Below are 24,415 nucleotides of genomic sequence, written 5' to 3' on the forward strand. Positions count from 1 at the left end.
TATTATTTTCCTCTCCGCTTCATCGTTTTTTCATTTTTTTCCAGTCAATATAAATATAAGTAGTTGGTTGTTGATTTGTATATGTGTGTATAGATTAGGTCCATTATCCTAGCACAACTTCAGTTCAAAGAATGCACCAGAAAGCGATTTTGGCTTTTTTGATGTTAACTATGACTATGGAAATATACTCAAACATGAAAGAATGGAAAAGTTATTAAATCCAAAGTTAAAATCAAAAATATATGTATTTTTCATGCCTTCGAAAATAATTTGGTACTTTGATAGGAATTCAAACGTGTCCCATTTTAATCTTCAAATATATTTGTAATGAAATATCCGTAAAAAAGGGGACAGAACTAATTACCTTCCAGCATGGTCTTCCAAACTCTTTAATGTATTTTATTTTAATTTATTATTATTTTATAATACTTTTATATTTTATATAACTTTTCACAGACAATAACTTAACTGATTATTTCAATTTATATGTTAATGAATGAAACTAGAGATGTTAGTCCTGTTGCTGATGCAATTCCTCCCAAGAAAATAGAGTCGAATTAATTTATGTAAATATGATAATTCCTCAAATTCAATCTATAGCTGTGCATATATTTTTATTTATCTGTATGTGCAGATTCTACAGCAGAGAAGAAGAAATGTTGTTAGCAGCGTTGCCATTGAAAAATGTAAAAAATCTTAATTTATATAAAGATATGAAATTATAATCTATATTAATAAAAGAGTAAAGTGATTGATGAGTGACTGAATGAATGAATGAATTACTCACTTAAAGATTCATCAACAAACAGAGGAAACGGCTGAATCTAGACTTTTTAAATTTCGGGTAAGGATCATTAATTGTCCGAGTTGTCATACAAGGCTGAGTTTTTGGAAATGCACTAAAATTTACTAAAGATTGTATAATTTGTATTAGACAAAATGAATGAGCTATAATTATGAATGTAATGAGAGTTTTTGACAGAGTGCAGAAATGATATAGCAAATCATCACCATAGTACGAACAATTCTAAAATGTACTATATTTGGTACCATTTCGTATCATGTGAACGGTTAGAGCAAAAAATTTGGAATGGGAAACAAGGTTGAGGAGTAGGGTCGATGTAAGGAGGTTGTTTTGAAAGTGTGTATTCACATATACGAAAAGTACTAAATGGTACTCAATTTAGTACCAGTTGAATATGGAAGAAAAGGAGGGATCTGGAAACCTGAAATTTGAAATTAACATTACTTGCCGAGTATAGGATTGAGATATGGAGGTAGTTTTGAAATTTGTACTCATGTGCACGAATAGTACAATTTTGATTCGTGTGAACCGATAGAGCTTGAATGTTGAAATATTGACATAAGATTACTATAGCATTGTAGGATTGAGTTATGAAGGAAGTTTTCGAAATTTGTACTAATGTGTACTAAATGAATCCTGAAATTTGGAACTTTGTACTTATATGTACTATTTGGATTGAGGCGAAGCGATAGAGCTGTAATCTTGAAAATTTGAATTAAGATTACTCTTGGAGTGCAGGATTGGTGTATGTAGGTAGTTTTCGCAATTAGTACTTATGTGTACTAAATGGTACTAAATTTGGTACAAATTGGAATTGTGGTGATCTGACAGACCTGGAATTCTTAAATTCGGCATGAGAGTCACTTATGAAGTTCGGGATAAATGTGCCAAAGAGTTTTTGGAAATTCGAACTTTATGTTTACTGAAAGTTCTAAAATGGAGCTAAACTTTTAAAATAATCCAATTGGTATTAGGTGAACAGATAGAGCTAAAACCTTGAAATTTGATAGGAGAAATAAGGTTGGAAAGTAAGTTTGATATATGAAGGTAGTTTTGGAAATGTTCACTATTTGTGCGAACTGTACTAAATTTTGCATAGTTTGGTTTAGGGTGAAATTATGACTTTTTATATTGGAATCCCTGTTAGTAGTAGGTTTATTTCAAAAAGGTGGTTTTGGAAATGTATGCTATAATTGCACGAAAAGTACCTAATAGTGCTATATTTGGTATAATTTGGTAATGGCTGTACAGATAGTGCTTAATATCTGAAATTTAGTAGAAATGTTGTTGTTCGTGTATAGCCTGGATATATGTGGTTTCGAAAATGTGTATTATAGTTGTAAGAAAAGTACTGAATGGAACTATTTTTGGTATTGGGTGAAGGTATAGAAACAAAATTTAAAATTTTATATTTAAATTACTATTTGGTGAAGGAATAGCGCTGAATCCGTGAAATTTTATATTGCGATAATTATTGGTGTCTAGGATTGAGAAATGAAAGGGTTGATGAAGAGATAGGACTGGAATACCCAAATTTGATATTGAGCTCTCGTTTGGCATCTGGATTTGAGATATGGAGGTGGTTTTGGAAATGTGTACTATAATTGTATGAATAGTACTTAATTGGTATTGGGAGAAGTAATACAGCTGTAATCCTGACATTTGAAATTGATGTTATTCCTCGTGTCTGCGGTTGAGATAAGCAGTTGGCTTAGGGTATAATTGTAATAAATGGTACTAAGTTTGATAATAGGGGCAAATAAAAGATCTGAAATTTGATATTGAGGTCTCTGTTGGTATCTAAAATTGAGATATTGGGCTGGTTTTAGAAATATGTACTAAAATTATTTGAAAAGTACTAAATTTTACTACATTTGGTATTGAGTAAATGTATAGAGCTGGAGTCTTGAAATTTGCAAATTTGTAGTTAGTAGTTTTGCAAATTTGTAAAAAAATACTAAATGGTAATAACTTTGGATCACTATTGTTGTCTAGAAAAGAAAGATGTAGATTTTTTTGGCTATGCGTTGCTCTTGGTTTCTAGGGTTTACATTTGGAGACGTTGAAAAGTTTTGGACGGAAAAATTCGATGTGGGTTCATTATGCAATGGCTTTACTGATATCCTCCCCGGTAGATATTTATTTTATTTTATTGAATGAAAGCAAAAAATGTCGGAAATATCATCAAATTTTAGAATAAGTTTAGGTTTCACCTCACCTTTGGCACGAATTATGACCTTCAAACGGCCAATGAAACCATCACACGCTGCCCGAATGTTACTTTGCGGTGTTTTGGCCCATATCCGGAGATTTTGGTGGCCATTGTTCGATGGAAAAGAAGCGAGGACCTCATTTTGTAACCATTCCTTGCATTCGTGGCGCGTGCTGATTGCGATGGTGCTGAGTCCTGTTGGAATGTCCAAGGTCTGTGGCAAAAATGTTTGCCTGCCCAAGGTATTAATAAACCCTCCAGAATATTTTCGCTATAATATTCGGCATTTATTCTGATGGCACGGTCGATTAATAGGAGCAGAGAGCGACCATCGGCTGTTATGGCGGCCACACCATCACCATGGCCGGCGCTTGAGTTGTGGTGGCCAACAGAAGGTGCACATTTTCAAGTGACCTCTTTGGCAAGTAAACACGATCATTTTGTTTGTTTACAAACTGCTGGACAACGAATGTTTTCTCATCGAAGAAAACCAAATTCGGCAGTTCACCACTTTCGGGCAAGCGATGCAACTCTTAAGATCTTTTGAGTCTATTTTCTTTCTGTTGCTGTTTAAGTTCTTGCAATATTTGGAATTTCAATATTTAATTTGCAATATTTGCCGAATGGAATATTGAGATATGTTCAGCGCATGAGCCATTTTTCGGCCACTGCGTCGCGGGATTCGATCAAGTCGCTTCTTTACTTTTCGAACCATTTCTGCTGATGTTGCTGTTTTCTTCCGTCCACTTCCATGAGGTCGGGCTACGCTACCAGTATTACGGTAACGAGCGATGGTACGAGACACAACAGATTTATTCACATTTAAATGCTGGAGTGCTCTAGCGATAGCCAGTTGTTGCTTTCCAGTCAAATATAAAGAAATCACGCTTAAATTCCATTACGAATAACTCTTTTTCTGGAAAATTAATAATGGAAAAAAATAATGATCTGTCACTGGAATAATTTAAAAGCTGTCAGACAAGTGGCTTAGAAATGGCAGCAGTCTGAAGTTGGTTGCAGTTGTTAAATCCCACCCTGTATAAAACCTTGAAAGTCTGAAAAATTTGCCTTTTGAGTACTAAAAATACCTAAAACCAACTTTTGAAACTAGTCTTAAATTTTAAGGCGGACTTTTCGTGGACGATGTAGGGCGCACTTGCTAGTATTGTATTTTGAATTCTCTAAAATTGGCATCATATTAAACGGGTCAAACTTTTTAACCCACAACCATTAAAAAAAGAACAAATGCGTAAAATCTGGGGCTATTTACTTCCGTGTACAAGCTCAAGGATAACATTCGTGAAGAAATAGCCGCTATTCCGGCCGAAATGTTGGCAAAAACGATGGAAAATGCAGCAAAAAAGGCACAATACGTCATCAACGCCAGTGGCGGCCATTTGAGAGATATCATATTCAAAAATTTATGTAAACAAATCTACTTGGAACAAGTTAAATGATTAACATTGCCAAGCGCCAAATTTTTATTTTTTCTTTGATTTTTAAAAAAAAAAAAAACATGGGTCCGTCGAATATGGGCAACCCTGTATTATTAGTTTGATTGGATAAACATTTTATAACACCTATTGGTCCTAAACCCCCATTTTTTCTTATTAATCTTCCTGAAATAGACAATTCAAATGTGTTGTCTTCTTCTTTGCTAAAATCCCAATTGCAATTTTGGGGTTTCAATCTCTTATATAAACTTGATGCAATGCAACAGATGTGGTAACACTGTATATAAATATTTTGTCATTCAGTTCTATTGTGAATACAATTTTACATACCACAATATAAATTTACTGAGAAAACCAACAGATGACGAGCTACATACAACAATTCCACAGTGACGAACACTAGTGCGAAAATATTGACCAAGAGCCATTTGAAGCGTCTTTAAAACCGAGAATATGATAAACATCCATACAAAAGTTTACTCTACTGTAGATATTCTTCATGTTCTGCTTTAAATGATGGTGTTGCTCTTCCACGTCACAGCATTTATGAGTTTTTTGGTGGTCTTTGTGGTGTTACATTGCCGAACAGTAGCAGCAACCACATGTTGTCACTGCTGCTAACATCAGCATCAGTGGCATATCCTGTGCCTCTGAGTTTCTTGGTAATTGGATGAGAGATGCTCATGTTTTTTTTTTTGTGATTTTTTTCGGATTTGCTGCACACGACACTATACTCATGCCAGGCAGTAGAAAACTTTTCTTAAAGTTTCATTGAGTAAAGTTGATATTTAAATGTTTTCATTTACATAGAGAGTTTTTTTTTTTTTTTGGTAGGAAATAAATATTGAATAGGTCTGGCAGAACATACATTCTTTTAGGATAGATAAAGTTTCGATGAGAAATATAATATGAATGTGCTTCAACTTTAAGCATTTTGTTTATACTCTTAACACAAAATACTCAAATTAGTTTAATTTATGTTGAAGTGATCTTCACAATTAGGGGCAGATAAAATTAAGTCGGATGAAAATTTCATATATATATGACATGGAAATGTCTTTTCGAAAGTTAAATAAATATTTTTTCACAGAAGTTTATATACGAGCTGGCTATAATTTCTTAACAACTTCAATTTGTAGGTTGAATACTGTTTTGAAAATCACACAACGCGCCTATTCCATTTTGTATTGGTATTTACCAGAGATGGTCCGTTTGACATCTTTGCAGGTTTTCCACTAGCGAAAAGTTAAAAACGCAGAAAAAGTATAAAACGTCATAAACTTCTAAAATATTGCAATGTCCTTACGGTTTAGAATGATGATAGCTTCACTGTGCGAATTTTCCAAAAGTTACATCAGAGAGCTTAAAGCCTGAGGCTGGATTTTGTTTCGGTCAAAAACTCTTATTATTTGCCCAGTTTTACGATTTTTTTGACATATGTATGATACGTCGGAAAAGTATGTCCTATACGTCACAATTTATGGCATTACTTAGTCAGGAAATCAAAGTCCAGCCTATTCAATTAAACTCCTATTATAAAGTACGACTATGACACAACTCAGAAAAGGTACCATATGTAAAGAAGGCTTGAAGAAATTTTATAAATACAAAAGGAAAATGAAAGATCTCGAAGGCTATTTATATCGGAGAGTTATAGAGTTTAGTCTGTCAAAGAACTTTGACGCTAAACAAGTAAAAAAGTTGTAAGTTCGGCTGGGCCGAACTTTGAATACCCTCTACCATTTGGTGCTAATTTGGCAATTTTTAGAATAATAAAATCCGTTAAAAATTCTGTTAAAATCTAAAAACTATCGAAAGTAGCCGTTAATTAGTTTCTTAACGATGACGTGGATATTCATAGGCAACTTTGGATATTCATAGGCAACTTTTGTCATAAGCTATAACAATATTCAAATGCGAAACTTGAAAAAATATCTGTTTATAATGTAGCTAAAATCATCAAAATACTGAATATCGGGGATTCCGTTTTATGGGGGCTATACGAAGACTTGGACCTGCACAGACAATTTTCTGTCATAGGCTGTAGTATCTATTACGAACTTCAAATGCGAATTTTGAAACAATTCCGGTAAAAATTGTCAAGCAAGCGCTTCGCCGGGAATGGGCCAAAAAAAATGTAGGACAACATTCGGGCAGCGTGTGACGGTTTCATTGGCCGTTTGAAGGCCATAATGACCAATGCAAAAGGTGACCAATATTCTGAAATTTTACAAACGGAATGATAAACTTTATATACCCTCCATACTATGGTGGAGGGTATAAAAATGTCGGAAATTGCATCAAATTTCAGAATATTGGTCACCTTTTGCATTGGTCATTATGGCCTTCAAACGGCCAATGAAACCGTCACACGCTGCCCGAATGTTGTCCTGCGGGTTTTTGGCCCATTCCCGGCGAAGCGCTTGCTTGAGGTGATCGACACTTTGGTATTTTTTAGTGCCAGCCTTGCTTTCTGAATTACTCCAGACACAATAGTCCGACGGATATGTATCCGGAGATTTTGGTGGCCATTTTGCGCTAAAAATGAAGCGAGGAACCTCATTTTGTAACCATTCTCAGGTGGCGCGTGCTGAGTCCTTTTAGAATGTTCAAGAGCGACCATCGGCTGTTATGGCGCCCCACACCATCACCATGGCCGGCGCTTGAGTTCTGGTGGCCAATGGAAGGTGCACTTTTTGGAATTTCAATGGCTTTACCCCGAGCTCATTTTCCAATGTTTGCCAAATGGAATATTGCGATATGTTCAGTTCGCGAGCCATTTGTCGACCATTACGACGCGGGTTTCGATCAAATCGTTTCAATAAAATATTTTTCATCCTATTGTATATAACCCTTAAATTTTTGTACAGTTTTGTACAATATATTTGTTACAACCTAGAAATACATTTTTCAAGTATTATCGAAATCGGTTCAGATTTTGGGTATATATCTATATATTTTTCTTCTAATTTTATGTAAATAATATTCTATATTTGTATAATTAAACTATCTCATCCGATCGTTTTATATTTAAGTATTCTGAAAGTCATAGCCTGCACTCCGTAGTAATGATATATGGTGCGAATGATCACATGCGACATAAATTTACCACAGTCAAAGTGTCTTGTTAGTATTTACTAAAATGTATGGTCGTATCGGAAAGTGTCTTATCAGAATTTCATAAACGTATTCGCAAAGTGTTTTGTGAGAAAGTATTGTCGTATCGCAAAGTGTGTTTTGTTAGAAATCCTAAAAGTAAGATCGCATACGCAAAGTGTGTTGTTAGAATGTACGGTCGTATTCGCAAAGTGCCTTGTTAGAATGTATGGTCGTATACGTACAGTGCCTTCTTAGAATTCCTAAATAATTCCCCTTACGAATTTAAATGGCATTTGAAAAATTTACCAAAATATCAATTCTGCGATATAGGTATAGCTTTCATAATTTAATTCCAGCCGATTTCAAAATTAATATGCTTTAAAGCCCTAATATGCAATAAATACTTAAATTGCGAATGTAACCGTTTATTTGCTACAGATGACTGTACTAAATATTTATGGTGGTGTTGGGTATCACAAAGTCGGCATCTTTGTCTTTTCCTACTGTTTATTATTGGGGTATCTAAATGTAGATCCTATATTGACAGATTTTGTGGAAGAAATCATCCATTGTGTCGGAAACATTCAAAATAGAGAAAGAGAATCCGTTCTAAGGCTCCTCCGCAAGAAAATAATTTTTCGATAGTTTCTATTCCTCTTTTTGTAACTTCTTCCTTTTGTACCTTACATTTGTCATTCCGTTTGCATCTTTGAAAATTCGTCGTAGACCCCATAGAATATATATTAATAATCATTATGAAATTCTATCTTGGTTTAACGACGTCCGTCCGTCTGCTGAAATCACGATACAGCCTCATTATTTGATGTAGAGCTTTAAAATTTGGCACAATATTTTGTTTTGTGTCTAGGATGATATATACCGCACACATATTACTCCATATTGTGGTTAAGGGTATAATAATTAACATTATACCCTGGCTTAGATATAAATGTATGGCCTAGGATACAAAAGTAAAGATGGAGGCCACTAGACGTGGCTTTATAAAATTAATCGTTACACCTAGTTGTTCAATAAAAAAAGGCATTGGTGCGAGTAATGCTATACTTCGTTTCGTGACACTAACTTCATGTTTTTTGTCACTTGAATAAATCGTATTATGAACGTATGTGCGTGCATACAATTCAAATTCTTACACGCATTGCTGACACTTTTGTGTCTAATTTAGGCTAACCACAGTTTTTAAAGAAAGTTATTGAAACATGCAACGACTTACATAGAAATCCAAACATTACATGTATATAAAAAGCAATGAGTGTTTTTTATCACATCAAAAATATTGTTCACTAGCTGGCACGCTACGCTTTGCTGACCGTAATTAATTTTTTTCCACCCCATGATTGAGGTATAAAAAGGTCCAGAGTACAACTTAACTCCTCTTTAAATGATTACATTACACGTTATTGTCACGGTGATTGATATTCAAAGATGTACATCATTTCCTAAATAAGGTATTGCCTTCTTATAATTCTATCACCTGAAACTAGTCATTTGGCATATTTCGCCCACAATTTCCGACCAAATGTGGAGTGGGAAAAAATTGTATAAAAGTGCATATTAATATTATCTATTGTTTGTGTTAAAAAAAGTAAATACTTCAAATGTATAAAGATTCCAGCTGCTGAGGTTTAATTATGGTTCTCAGTGAGCACCTCAATAAAAAAATGTGATATCTTCCAGAAATGGGTCATATGTTATGCTACACTTACAAAATTTTTTTGAGAACAGAATGAAAAGGCGAATTACCGGTAAGGGAAAACAAAGCTTTAGAGCATTTCAAAATACCGAATATTGGGAGATATCATTATATGGGGGATATACGAAGACGCTGACTTCAAATACCAAATTTGAAACAATTCCAGTGAATAATGTCGCTAAAATCATCAAAATGCCGAATATCGGGAGGTACCGTTATATGAGGGCTATACCAAAACGTGGACCTACATGGCCCATTTCAATACAAAAAGATCTGTAGACATAATGTACATTTAAGTAAAATTTTATCAACCTATTTCATTTTATTCGGAAGCTAGAGTGATATATATATAAAGACGGACATCGCAAAATCGACCTAGAATCTTATGCTGATCAAAAATAAATATACTTTGTGGGGTCTAAAATATGTTTCGAATGACAAACTTATTATAAAAATAACAGAAAATGTCAAAAAAAAAGTTGCATTCCTGCAATCCAGCACCCATAAAAGGCTTTAATTCTACTCCCCCTTGTGCTTATATCTACATATAGTTTCGTATAAAACTCTGACAGATATTTATTAACGTCTGAAAAACTTGTTCAATGCAACACGATTCGACTCAATCATTTATGCTTGTTTTTATGTTCGCAACATTCACACTTCAATTTTGCACATCTTCGGAACGAGGCCACAGGTTCCAATTGACACTTTTTTGTGCAAATGAAGAGCGACAAATTGTCAATTAATTTTAAATGAGAGAACATAAAATGGTAACTGACATAAACACGTGGTGAGACAATAGTTTCTGTTTTTATCTGGCCTTTATTGTGGCAACAATAATGCAATTAAATGATATTATGGCCTTCATCATGGGTTGAATGAATTTCGATTTCTCATTCACTCTTTATATTTGGAGGGAGGGTATTGCAGTTGGGGACTAAATATGGCCGTTTAGAGATGAGATGCAGCATGATGATGAGGAATAAATCTAATCACAGTGAACACGAATTGACAACTAACAGCTGATATGGATTTAAATTGAGTCTGACACTTTCAAAATACCGAAAGTGAGAAGGCACTGCAAATCTTTAAATTTTCCTAGACACAATGCGTCGCGGTTTCTACATCATTAGCCATATTCGTGTTACCTAGGTAGTGAATATATGGTAGAATTTCGACATATTCACGTTTTCCTGTAACGTAGGTGCTCTTAAGGGAACCACATGCTAAAACCAGGATAGCCTATAAAGTCTTTTTTATATATTGAGAATTTTGTTCTTGTCGTTGTCAAGATATAATTTGGTGGCCTGTAACCAAAAGCCATTTCATAAGACTGAACCAGTAAAGAAAAATGGCCAAAGTCGGACGGGCCGACTTTACACGGTAAATCAGACGAAGTTATATATGGGAGATATATCGAAATCCGAACCGATCTAGATAAAATTTAGCAAAGATATTTCTGAGCTGTATTTGACATATTTCCCCAAATATTGTTGTTACAGAGTGCATATTACGGCTGCGGAGGACTAAAATAACAAATCGGATGAACAATATATATTGGAGCTATAGCTATATCTGAACCGATTTCGATCAAATTTGGCATACTTATTTTCAGGCCTAATTTAGTTGTATGTGCAAAATTCCATACTATTCGGGCTGATATTACACGTTTGGTGCACAATAAAAGGCAAATCGGACGAAGATATATATGGGAGCTATATCTAAATTTTTACCGATTATCTTCAATTTCAATAGGGTTCGTCCTTGGGCCAGCAAATGATTTGTGCAAAATTTCATCTGGATCGGGTAATAAATGCGAACTGTACTTTGTTCACAATGATACATGGACAGACGGACGGAGAGACGGAGGGACATGCATAAATCGACTCAGGATGTGATTATATGCAGATCATCAAAGGGAACTATGGGTCTATCTCGTTTCATTTTGCATGTTACACACAAAGACATAATAGACCATAATTCGTGCCAAAGGTGACCAATTCGAACAAATCTAAACTTATTCTAAAATTTGATGCTATTTGCGATTTTTTGCTTTCATTCAATAAAACTTAAAAAAAATGTAAAAGTTATTGCATTTGACTTTGTCACCCTGTATTTATATATCAGCATAAAATTCTATATCGATTTAGCGATGTCCGTCCGTCTTTCCGTCTGTCCCAGTGTGGAAATCACTCTAGCTTCTGAACGAAATAAAGCAGATTGATACAGTTTTACTCAACTGTATATTATGTCTGCAGGTATATGTATGGTCTTCGTATAGCCCCCATATAACGGTACCTCCCGATATTCGGTATTTTGATGATTTTAGCAACATTGTTCACCGGAATTGTTTCAAATTTGGTATTTGAAGTTCGTAATGGATACTACAGCCTATGACAGAAAATTGTCTGTGCAGGTCTGCGTCTTCGAATAGCCACCATATAACGGTACCTCCCGATATTCGGTATTTTGATGATTTTAGCATTTGAATATTGTGATGGCTTATGACAAAAGTTACCTATGCAGGTCCATGTCGTAGTATAGACCCTAAAACAACAGCTACATTTGGTATTTTAAAGCTTTTAGCAGCAGTTTTAACAAATTTTATTGTTTTTGAGAATTGCCAAATTCGTTCCAAATGGTGGAGGGTATTCAAAGTTCCGCCAGCTGTTTTACTTTTTTTTATCATTGTTAGATGAAGTGAAATGCTTCAGTCCACTATATATGGTATCTCACGCACACATATAAAGTGAAGAAAGTAGTCGATACAATCCCAATCTGGTAAGTTGTTATATTTATACCAGACCACTAAATCGGAACCTACTCCATAAAGGGTCAACACTTTGTATAATCATAACGATTATAGGCTGAGGGTATAAATCAGGTGGCAAAACCTACTGATGCTTTTTGGCATGTTTTGGAAGATATTAGTTCTAGATCTATGATGATAATCAGAAAGGAAGAGCAACATTTTCTAGCTACATTTGCAGTAGCTATGGGATGCTTCTTGGGGAATTCTAATAAAAAAGAATTTCAGATCTGCAGAAACCTTACCACAAATCAAATGGTCGATTCCGCACATCTTTTGCCCTTGCTTACTTGTAATCAATATTCCGAGAACAAACTAAAGGGATTGATAGTGTAATCCCCACCCACACCCAGTAATAAATGATGTACAAATAAATATGTTGCAAAAAATAATTCACCAAATGTTTCCGATTATGATATGGTATATTTGATAATTCAATTTCGCTTATTACTTATTTAATAATTCGTAGAAATGCCATTTCCATTAAGGTGATTATTTTCACATTAATAATATTCTAAAGATAAGTTATCGAAATTATTAATCTCCTATCTGTCAATCAATCAAAGAATACAATGTGAATATGACTTTTGCAGAAAATCTATACAATTAATATAATATATATTTATGAAAGAGTGGTACAGTCAAGTCTCTTATGAAAGTTATTTGTTAGAGCTTCACGGTATTTGCAAAGAAACCCAGAATTTTGTTATTTGAATTTTGCCACATATGGAATAGAACAAAATGAAAGGTTTTACTGTCGATCACAATTGCTATCATTAGTATCCGACAGAAACAGGGTCATATTTATTTACCCAAAAAGCAAACCAACAAACAAAAGGAAAAACAACAAAACGATATAAGTCACTCTTGCTTTATGGCAATATATATTTTTTTGCTGTAATAAATAATTATAATCGTTAGGGCCACAATACCATGGTATATGTTTAAACCAATAACAATACCACCGCCCACCTGCTTGCTTATCAGCCACAAATGTCATTTGACATGGCCATTATGCCATACATACAGGCCTTCGTGCCCACACACTCACTCACTCAGCGTACACGCACAACAACTCATCCACTAAAGACGCAGTCTTATAATGCCATTTATATTCATTTCCCTCCTTTTTGGCAGCTGACATTATCATCAACACAGGCAGGCAGGCAGTCACCCTCAACCTCTGGTTTCCTTGCCTGACACATCGACGATGAGCCTTCAAATGGGAGCTTTTGCCGCTCTCGCTGTTTGCTATAGCTGTTGGAATAACATTTATTTCGTTGATGTTCGTATACGGCCACTTTTAATGTCCAATATAATGTAAATAGTCTTATATTATTTACCAAGAGGTGGGAAAAGGTTGCATAAAAAACATCGTTCGGCCAACTGAATTTTAACATCGATGACCTATACCACATTGACCCCCAGCAGACCCCATGACTAGCCCTCTTTCTCTCTCTCACTCCTAAGCTTGTCATAATAAATGTGAACATGTGGTGTCTGTGTATCATTTATATGCATAAAATGTTATTTAGTTATATATCAAACTGACATATACAAACACTAGCAAACACACATATGTACGTACATCTATGGGCAATATTCAAAAATCTGCCATGGTATATTAAAGAACAGCACTTTAAATTAATTTTGGATGTTTTAGTAGGTTTAGATTGAATTTTTAGTGATCATAATTTAAAATGGAAGTGACGGGTATTTTTCATTTTAGCCAGGTATAATAAATTTGTTCTTGGTGTAAAAATGCAAGTGAAATTTGGTAAATATTATTGAAATAGCTTAAATTGAAGAAAATGGAGGCTATGCTAAGGAGGCAATATTGGATAGCTCAAAAAAATATATAATAACACTGAAATGGGGAGCCAAAAAATATTAGTAAGCACATGTTTCGTATCAGTTGCAAACAATTTGGATTTCAATTTATGCATTTTTATTTTGGTAACAGAGGCCAAAAATTCGTTTGACTGAAACAATGGATGACTTTTTCCACTTTGTGGGCTTGTTATTTGCCTTCTGTCTGAGAAATGTTTATTTTGGAGTTTGCAAGACGTTTGTCACAACGCACTATAGGTCAAATGGAAAAGTATATGGGCCAAAAGTCATCAAATGGACAAAAAGATTTCGGTTATGTCAAAATTTAATTTTTTCAGCTACCAATGCCAGCCGATGACTTAAGCCAGTCAAAAAAAAGTTTTATGTGTTCTCAGCATTGGGGTTTGTAGCCATTACTTATTATAAAGTATAATAAAAACAAGTAAAAAAGCAGTAAGTTCGGCCGGGCCGAACTTTTAATACCCTCCACCATTTGGTACAAATTTGGCAAATTCCAAAAAAAATCTGTTAAAATTTTAAAAATACCGAATGCCTATACGACGAAGTGTACCTGCATAGACAACTTTTGTCATAAGTTATTACAATATTTAAATGCGAAACTTGAAGAAAAATCTGTTTATAATGTAGCTAAAATCATCAAAATACCGAATATAGTAAGGTATATGGGGGCTATACGAAGACGTGGACCTACATAGCCCATTTTCTGTTTTATGCTGCAGTATCTATTACGAACTTCAAATACCAAATTTGGAACGATTCCGTTAAATAATGTCGCTAATATCATCAAAATACCGAATATCGGGGGGTACCGTTATATGGGGGCTATATGAAGACATGGACCTACATGACTCATTTTTTGACTTAGGATGTAGCATCCATTACGAACTTTAAATACCAAATTTGAAACAATTCCGGTAAATAATGGCGCTAAAATCATCAAAAACCGAATATCGGGAGGTACCGTTATATGGAGGCTATATGATATCGTGGACCTATATAGATAAATATCTTCCAGGGGATTAAGTACTTACAAGGAACTCCTTGTGTGGATTTTCAGACAATTCCATTGGAAAATTTGGCTAAAATCATCATAATACTGAATATCGGGGGTATCGTTATATGGGGGTTATACGATATCGTGGACCCTATAGAGACAATTCTCTTTCAGGGGGTAAAGTGCTCCGAAGGAACTCCTTGTGTGGATTTTCACACAATTCCGTTGAAAAATGTGGCTAAAATCATCAAAGTACCGAATATCGGGGGGCTACCGTTATATGAGGGATGTACGAATTCGTGGACCTATAAAGACAATTCTCTTTCAGGGGGTAAAGTACTCACAAGGGACTCCTTGTGTGGAATTTCAGACAATTCTATTGAAAATGTGGCTAAAATCATCAAAATACCGAATATCGGGGGTACAGTTATATGGGGGCTATACTATATCGTGGACCGATATAGCCCATCTTCGAACTTGACCTGCCGGCAGACAAGAGAGAGAGAGAGAGATGTGTGCCAAATTTTAGCATCCTATATCAATTCGTTTTGACTGCGTGATTACAACAGACGGACGGACAGGCCTAAATCGTCTTGGAATTTTCGCTGATCAAGAATATATATACTTTGTTGGATCTAAAATGATTATTTCAATGAGTTACAAACGGAATGACAAAGTTAATATACCCTCCATACTATGTATGGTGGAGGGTATAATAGGTTATTTTTATACCCTCCACCATTCTATGGAGGGTATATTAACTTTGTCATTCCGTTTGTAACTCCTCGAAATATTCATAATATACCCTACAACGTATATATATTCTGGATCAGCGTAAAATTCTAAGACGATCTAGTGACGTCCGCCTATCTGTCTGTCTCTCTGTCCGTCTTTCTGTTGAAATCACGCTATCTTTCGAACGAATGGAGATAGAATTCTAAAATTTGGCATGCATGCATAGTTTACTAGTAAGCAAGTTAAGTTCGTAAATTTTTTAAAATTTAATTTTTTTTAAATTTCTGGCGACAGTTATTTATCGGTATTATTTTCAACTTCGTATTTGAGGTTCGTAACGGGTACTACAGCCTATGACAACAAGTTTTATATGAGATCCACGTCTTCGTACAGCCCCCATATTACGGCACCTCCCGATAGTCGGTATTTTCATGATTTTTGCGACATTATTCACCGTAATTGTAACAAATTTCGAATTTAAATTTCGTAATGGGCACTACAGCCTATAACAAAAAATTTCGTATGCAGTTCCACGTCTTGGTATAGTCCCCATATAACGATTTTCATTTAAGAGGTAGTTTCCGGTTTTTTTTGCAATTTTTCAAGTTCCTTTAATATTGTGGAGGGTATTAAAAGTTCGGCCCGGTCGAACTTAGCTGCTTTTTTACTTGTTATGTATATTATCAGATAATTACAAATTTGAATAACCTTCTTATCAAGTTTAGATGGCGAATTGATATTGATCTCCGAGACGTTAATTTTATTTTTTTTATGGATGGGTTTACCCTCCTTCTTCTCTAACCTGAATATAAGAATTTAGTAATGAAATTATCTGCAACTTGTCTTTGTGACTTAATTTAGCAATGCCGATATTTGTATGGACATTTCAATTAAAATGAATGTTCTCAAAAAAGGAAAGACATCTGAAATAACAGTAATTCTGCACATCCTTTTATCTTTGAATAAGCTAAAATTAAATAAAAAACCAAAACCTTCTCAAGCCTCCAAAGTGTGTGAAAAGTATTATTACTCTGAATAGTACTTAAGCCTTGAATGCTATAGTCTCAGCGTAATTATCGCGCAGTGTTTTTTCTTTGCACCATAATTAAATACTGCCAATGGATATTCACCCTTCACACACTCTTGCCTGAAGTGAACTTTAAATTCCATCAAGAGATGGCAAAAAAGGATACTCGCTGAGTGTGTGTGTGAGGGTGGGAGGTTTTTTCCTTTAGTTGTTAAAACTAATTTAGTGTAAATTACTGTGTCTTACAGTTACAACGTTGTAGACGTTTTTTTTTTTTGTGTTTTCAGCTTCTATTTGCGTTCTATGAATGGCAATTTACTTTGAAAGCGAGTTCTTTATTTTATGTCTTTTGTTTTGTCTGTAATTGTTATATGTTGAATGTATTTTTTTTCTTTTTTACATTAAATGTATTGTTGTGATAAATAAAGGATATGGGGTTAATTTAAAAATAAATTTGCTACTATGTGCCAATGTTGGAAAATGTATTATATTACTGTGTTTGGTTGCGGATTGCAGTTAATAGGAAATTGGACCAAAATAAATTTTAAAAACTAGTTCGAAATCATGACCTGGTTAAAATGGGCAAAGTAAACAAAGTTTTTTGTATTTACAGCAAATAATTGTCACAATTCCGCATCAAGCAGTCCTGATAAGTGTTTTTTTTATTATTTCTGGGGCGGACACAAATTTCTAAGCTAAAGTTCAGCAGCAAAAATATTATCACACCATAGCATTTAAAGTTGTCACTCTTGTTTATTGATATACTAGCAAATGTCAGCTACTTCATAAGCGAAAAGTCCACCTTAAAATTGTTGATTCGTTCCAACTGTTCGTATTAGGCCTTCTAAGTAATCAATTTGTTCAGTTTGACAACATATTCTATATCTCGATCCAAGACAACAATAGTTTTCGCAATGAAAAATTTTCACGGCTTCAGCTCAATCCCTTCAACCAATACCAAATTTAGTAGCATTTAGTTCTTTTCGAACAATTATAGTACGCATTTTCATTTATATCTCAATCTCAGATACCAACACTGAACTTAATATCACATTTCAGGATTTCTGCTATTTAATTTCCAACATAAATAAAACTCAGTATCATTTAGTAAGATTATAGTAAGCATATTCACAACCAGTTCCTTCTCTTAACCACAGACACCAACAGTGACATCCATATCATTTATTTCATTTCAGGATTTCAGCTCTATTCCTTTACCTAATACCCAATTTAGTACAGTTTACTAATTCTCGTACAATTAAGGGTTAGATAAAGAACTGCAACAAAGTCAAACGTCATAATTTTTACATTAATTTTTAATTTTATTTAAGGAAAGCAAAATATGTCGGAAAGATAACCAAATTTTAGAATATGTTTAGTTTTTTTTTCGAATTGGTCACCTTTGGCACGAATTATGGCCTTCAAACGACCGTCACATGTTGCCCGAATGTTTCTCTGCGGTATTTTGGCCCATTCCCGGTGAAGCGCTTGCTTGAGGTGATCGATACTTTTTTAGTGCCAACCTTTCTTTCCAAACTACTCCAGATACAATAGTCCAACGGATTGGTATCCGAAGATTTTGGTGGCCATTGTGCGCTGGAAATGAAGCGAGAAACCTCATTTTGTAACAATTCCTGGGAGGCGAGTGCTGAGTGCAATGGCGCTGAGTCCTGTTGGAATGTCCAAGGTCTGGGGCCAAAATGTCTGCGTGCCCAAGGCTTTAATACACCCTCCAGAATATTTTCGCGATAATATTCGGCATTTATTCTGATGTGTCGGTCGTTTAATACGAGCGGATAGCGACCATCGGCTGTTATGGCGGCCCACACCATTACCATGGCCGGCGCTTGAGTTCTGGTGGCCAACCGAAGTTGCACATTTTCAGCTGACATCTTTGGCAAGTAAACACGATCATTTTGTTTGTTTACATACTGCTGAAAAACGAATGTTTTCTCATCGGAGTAAACCAAATTCGGCAGTTCATCACTTTCGGTCAAGCGAAGCAACTCTTTAGCTCTTTTGAGTCTATTTTCTTTCTGTTGCGGTGTAAGTTCTTGCACTTTTTGGAATTTCCATGGTTTTACCTCGAACTCATTTTTCAATATTTGTCGAATAGAATATTGCGATATGTTCAGCTCACAAGCCATTTATCGGCCACTGCGACGTGGGTTTCGATCAAGTTGCTTCTATTCTTTCGTCCACTTCCGTTAACAAGCGATGGTACGAGACAAAATTCACATTTAAATGCTGCAGTGCTCTAACGATAGCCACTTATGGGTATCTAGGCAAATGTAAAGAAATCACACTATCACGCTTGAATTCCATCACGAAAAACTTTTTTCCGGAAAATTCTCACCAAAAGGCCTTTAAACGCTTGTAAACAATATAATGAATAATAATTAATTTAAGGGAATAATTTTAACAGCTATCTGACGAGTGGCTTTGATTTTTTTTTTCATCTCACCCTATATGTCGTATTTACGAACCACTGCCAAATCTCAAACGCAGATGTCATAGCAAATTTCGAATTGTATCTCTATCCCTGCACCAAAAACCAAATAAAGTACCAGTCAGTACTTTTTGTACAATTATAATAGAAACTTCCAAAACCCACACCATATGTCAAGGCTACACGAGAACAGCGAGCTTAATACCAAATTCCAAACTGCATGCACTATTTGTTCACCCAATACCAAATTTATTACCATTTAGTTCTTTTCGAACAGTCATGATTCGAAATGTCAACCTTAGATATCATATCATATATATATAGATGGCTTTCCCTGCAACCAAGACCAAATTTAGTACAATTTAATACTTTTCGTACAGTTGTAATGCACACTTCCAAAATTAGCTCTATATGTCTAGGCTACACATGCACAGTGACCCAAATACCAAATTTCAGATTTCAAATTTTTAAGTTTAGTACCAGTTCAGAACTTTTCGTATCCTTTAAGTTTAAATTTCCAACAAGTAAAAAAAGCAGTAGGTTCGGCCAGGCCGAATTTTGAATACCCTCCACCATTTGAAAAGAATTAGGAAATTTTAAAAATGAAAAAAGCCATTAAAAATTCTGTTAAAACCTTAAAAAGGAAGGTTGCGATATATAGGGGATATTTGAAATTGTGGATCTATAAAGACAAATCTATTTCTGGGGGTAAAGTACTCACAAAGAACTTCTTGTACAGAATTTCAGACAATTCCTTTGAAAAATTTGGCTAAAATCATCCAAATGCCAAGTATCGGGAGGTACGATTATATGGGATGGACCTATATAGACAATTCTCTTTCATGGGGTAAAGTATTCACAAAGAACTCCTTGTGAAAAACTTCAGACAATTTCATCAAGAAATTTGGCTAAAATAATAAAAGTACCGAATATCGGGTGTACAGTTATATGGGGGCTATACTATATCGGGGACGTATATGGACAATTCTCTTTGCGGGTGTAAAGTACAAAGAACTCCTTGTGTAGAATTTCAGACAATTACATTGAAAAATGTGGCTAAAATAATAAAAATACCGAATATCATAAACCGATATATCTTCGAACTTGACCTGCCTGCAGACAAAAGGCAGACCTGTGAAAAATTTTAACTTTCCATCTTAATTTGTTTTGACTGTAGCGTGATTACAATTGACGGACGGACGGTCAGGGCTAAATCGTCTTAGAATTTTAGGCCGATCAAGAATATATACACTTTGTTGGGTCTAAAATTATTATTTCGATGAGTTACAAACGGAATGACGAACTTAATATACCCTCCATACCATGTATGGTGAAGGGTATAAAAGAAACTTTTTGTACATATGTCCAGCACTACATCAGTGACTCATACCAAAAACTCCCGTTCTAGCTCATTCTGCTTGTCCTGTACAAAGAATAACAATTTTGGACATTTTAGTATTTTTTGTACCAATTCAATGCATTTACAAAAACACAGGCTAATCACACTCCTACGCTCCTAGACCGACCCTCGTGCAAAATTTCAAGATTTTAGCTTCAGTAGTTTCGTCTGAGAGTTGATTCTAGGTCACGCAGCCAATTATTTTACTACTGTTTTGTATATCTAGAAATAAACTTCAGGATTAAGTTCATATAAGGAAATTTTCAATTCAAAAAAATGGTATATGTGTTATTGTTTCAAAGTGTTGTCCAATTTACTGCAAAGTCTACATTTAGGATTTAAGTTTATTTAAGTGGAGGTTTTATTTCTACCCTCTCCATAGTTTTTTAAAGCACCCCCAAACCCTTTTTTCACAATCAACCTAAAAACTCTTTAAAATAATAGCACAAATTTTACATCGTATTCATAAGTATTAAGTTCTACTACAATAACTTAAGCTATAACGACTGCCTGCAATGTGATATAACCGATATGGCACGTGTAAACCTTACTTTTATACCAATTCGCTAACAATGTCTCTGAGGAAAAATATGACAATATTACAAAGTGCCAACTGAAAAAGGTAATAATTCTTTTTTCCCTACACCTAAACGATTTGAAGTGCCACTCTTCTGAGTTTACATATTTCCCCCTTTTTTTACTAATCTCAATTTTCAATTAATCCTTGAAAACAACGACTGTCATCCAAAATAAAAAGGTCGTAAATTTCTCATTCACAGCAGCGGTGGTGTCGGCAGCAATAGCAGCAGCCAGCCAGCAGAGAAGGCAGGGTAGTTAAAAGTTTGTTTTTATTAAAAATGCTTAGTACAGTTGATTTAAATTAGAATGTCACAAAACTTTTTGAATTTTATCCGAATAATTTTGGAAGTTTGTGCGTAGAAAACGTTGAACGAGTATCTCTTCAGTAAGTGTTGGAAGACAAACAACTTAAATTATTGCAATTGATGTTTTGCATTTGTGAGTAAGTAAAATTGTAGGATTTGAATTTTTATATAAATTTAATAGTATCCCTTTAAAAATAAGATAGAACGTAAGCACAAAGAAATTATGCTTTTTTATACCCTCCACCTTGGAAAGGTCATTCTGTTTGTAATATTCTTAAATTTTAGTCGTAGACCCCATAAAGTATATATATTCATAATCAGCCTAAAATTCTGAGTAAATTTAACGATGACTGTCTGTCTGTTGGAATCACGATACAGCTCCCATTATTTGACGTAGAGCATCAAAATTAAGCAGAACAATTTGTATTGTATCTAGGGTGGTTGGTATTGAAAATGAGACATGTCAGTCCATGTTTTGGTATAGCCCCCATATAACGGTACCTCCCGATTTTCGGTATTTTGATGATTCTTGTCACATTTTTTCACGGATTTATCTAAAAATTAGTATATGTTGGTCATTACCGTTTTTTAGTTCGTGTGGCTAAATATTGTATATATGGGTCAACGCTTTGGTATGGCCCCCATATAACGGTACCTTCCGATTTTTGGTATTTTGATGATTTTTGCCACATTTTCTCACGGATTTGTTTAAAAATTGGTATTTGTGGGTCATAATGGGTTCTAATGTTTCCTTTACCCTAAGATGGAGGGTATTTAAAGTTCGGCCCGGCCGAACTTAAAGTTTTTTAAATTTTAATAGTTCACAAAAAAAAAATTTATAAAATATTTTATATCAAAAACAAGTAAAAAAGCTATAAGTTGGGCCCGCCTGAATATGAATACCCTCATTTCGAACAATTTTGGCATTTTTCAAAAAAAAAAATCCGTTAAAAATTCTGTTAAAATTTTAAAATACCGGATGTAGCACTTATATTAGGGTCTATACAACGACGTGGACCTATATAGGCTACTTTTGTCATAAGTCATTATTTAAATGCGAAACATTAAAAGAATCGGTTAAAAATGTAGCTAAAATAAACCAAATAACGAATATAGGCAGGTACCGTTATATTGGGGCTATATTAAGACGTGGACCTGCACATACAATTTTCTGTCATAGGCTGTAACAATTCCTGTGAATAATGACTCTAAAATCATCAAAATACCGAATATCGGGAGATACCATTATATGGGGGCTATAAGAAAACGTGGACGTACATGGCCCATTTTCAATACCAAAAGTCTTGCAGACATAATACACATTTGAGTAAATTTTTATATACCTACTTCATTTCGTTCGGAAGCTAGAGTGATTTTCACAGACGGATAGACGGACAGACGTCCGTCCTACATTGCTAAATCGACATAGAATTTTATGCTGACCAAGAACATATATAATTTGTGGGGTCTAAAATTTATATTTCGAGGTGTTACACACGGAATTGTAAACTTCATATACCCTCCAACTATGGTGGAGGGTATAAATATACGAAAAAGAGAATCAATGAGCAAAATAAGAAAAGATAAGATGCAAAAAAACTCAATAATAAAGAAGTTATGTCTAATAATGAATGGATCAAAGCTGCCTGCAACAAACAAACGTTGACATTGCGTATTTATCAAAAGTTGATCCTATCGAGTATGAAGGGGTAATTTGAAATCGGATGGAACTATATCTTGGTCGATCTCCACTTTATATGAGGGAGGTATATCCTTGAGAAGACTTCAATGTAAATTAGATGAGTCATATATATCAGAGTTAATGCTATATATGGGCCGATTCTCACAATTCGATTCTTCAAACTTGAAATATATTAGAGAGGAAATCTGTCAGGAAATCTGCTCTTTAGACATGAAATTAATTTTTATTCTAGTGTAATTCGAAACATTTTAATTGTAATTTGAGAATTCTCTCTGTAATTCAAAAATTCCAATTGTAATTCTAATATATCAGTTATAATTCAATTTCAATTGTAACTTAATCCAATTGTAATTTCAATTATTCCAATCTTTATTCGAATTATTCCATTTGTAATTCGAATCATACCAGTTGGAATTCAAATGGTTCCATTCGCAATTCGAATTATTCCATTTGTAACTCGAGGAAACAAACACTTGAGCAGTAAGTGGGGTAATTTTTTGTTCTATTATATATCATATTTCATAATAGTAACTCCGTTATTTTAATTTCATGTATTTCATATATTAGCTACATATATGTTTTTGTTTTATTTTTCAAAAATCTAAACTCTAAATAATATAAATATTAAAATTTATATTTGTAAATTGCTCTTCGTTCCAATTTTTATGAATATTACAAAATAAATTTTAATTGCATTTATACCCTCCGTAACCTAATTTGTATATTTTTGTTAATATTTCAAATGGAATAATTTGAATTTCAAATTACAAAACTTAAAATTACAAATGGGAAAATTAGAATTACATATGGAATAATTCGAATTATTTATAAAATGTTACGAATAAAATTTTTAACCAGTAATCAGAAAGTTCAAAAGACGGACGGAGCCGACTATATGATACCCTACACCACTATGTGTATTTAGTAGAGCTCCCGTGAAAAAAAGTAACGTTGGAAACTTATGTGAAATATATCATACCAATTATGAATCTTATTTTATTCATATCATGGCTTTAGATATAGTGTACCTCTAGTACCAAATAACATTGCTGTATAGTGATAGACTTCGATAAGGATTATATAAAAAAATGTTTATTGGAACAATAGGAGTATCGATCACCAAATATTAAAATTCGGTTGAATATGAAAAAAAACTATTCAATTTGGGCTGATATTACATATGTGTAGTGCATATTAGGCATGGGAGGGACTTGAAACCCCAAATCGGAGGAAACGTATATATGGGAGCTATAGTTATATCTGAACCGATTTTCTCCAAAT

Source organism: Musca domestica, unplaced genomic scaffold, assembly GCF_030504385.1.
Source record: "Musca domestica strain aabys unplaced genomic scaffold, Musca_domestica.polishedcontigs.V.1.1 42, whole genome shotgun sequence".
Lineage (NCBI taxonomy): Eukaryota > Metazoa > Arthropoda > Insecta > Diptera > Muscidae > Musca > Musca domestica.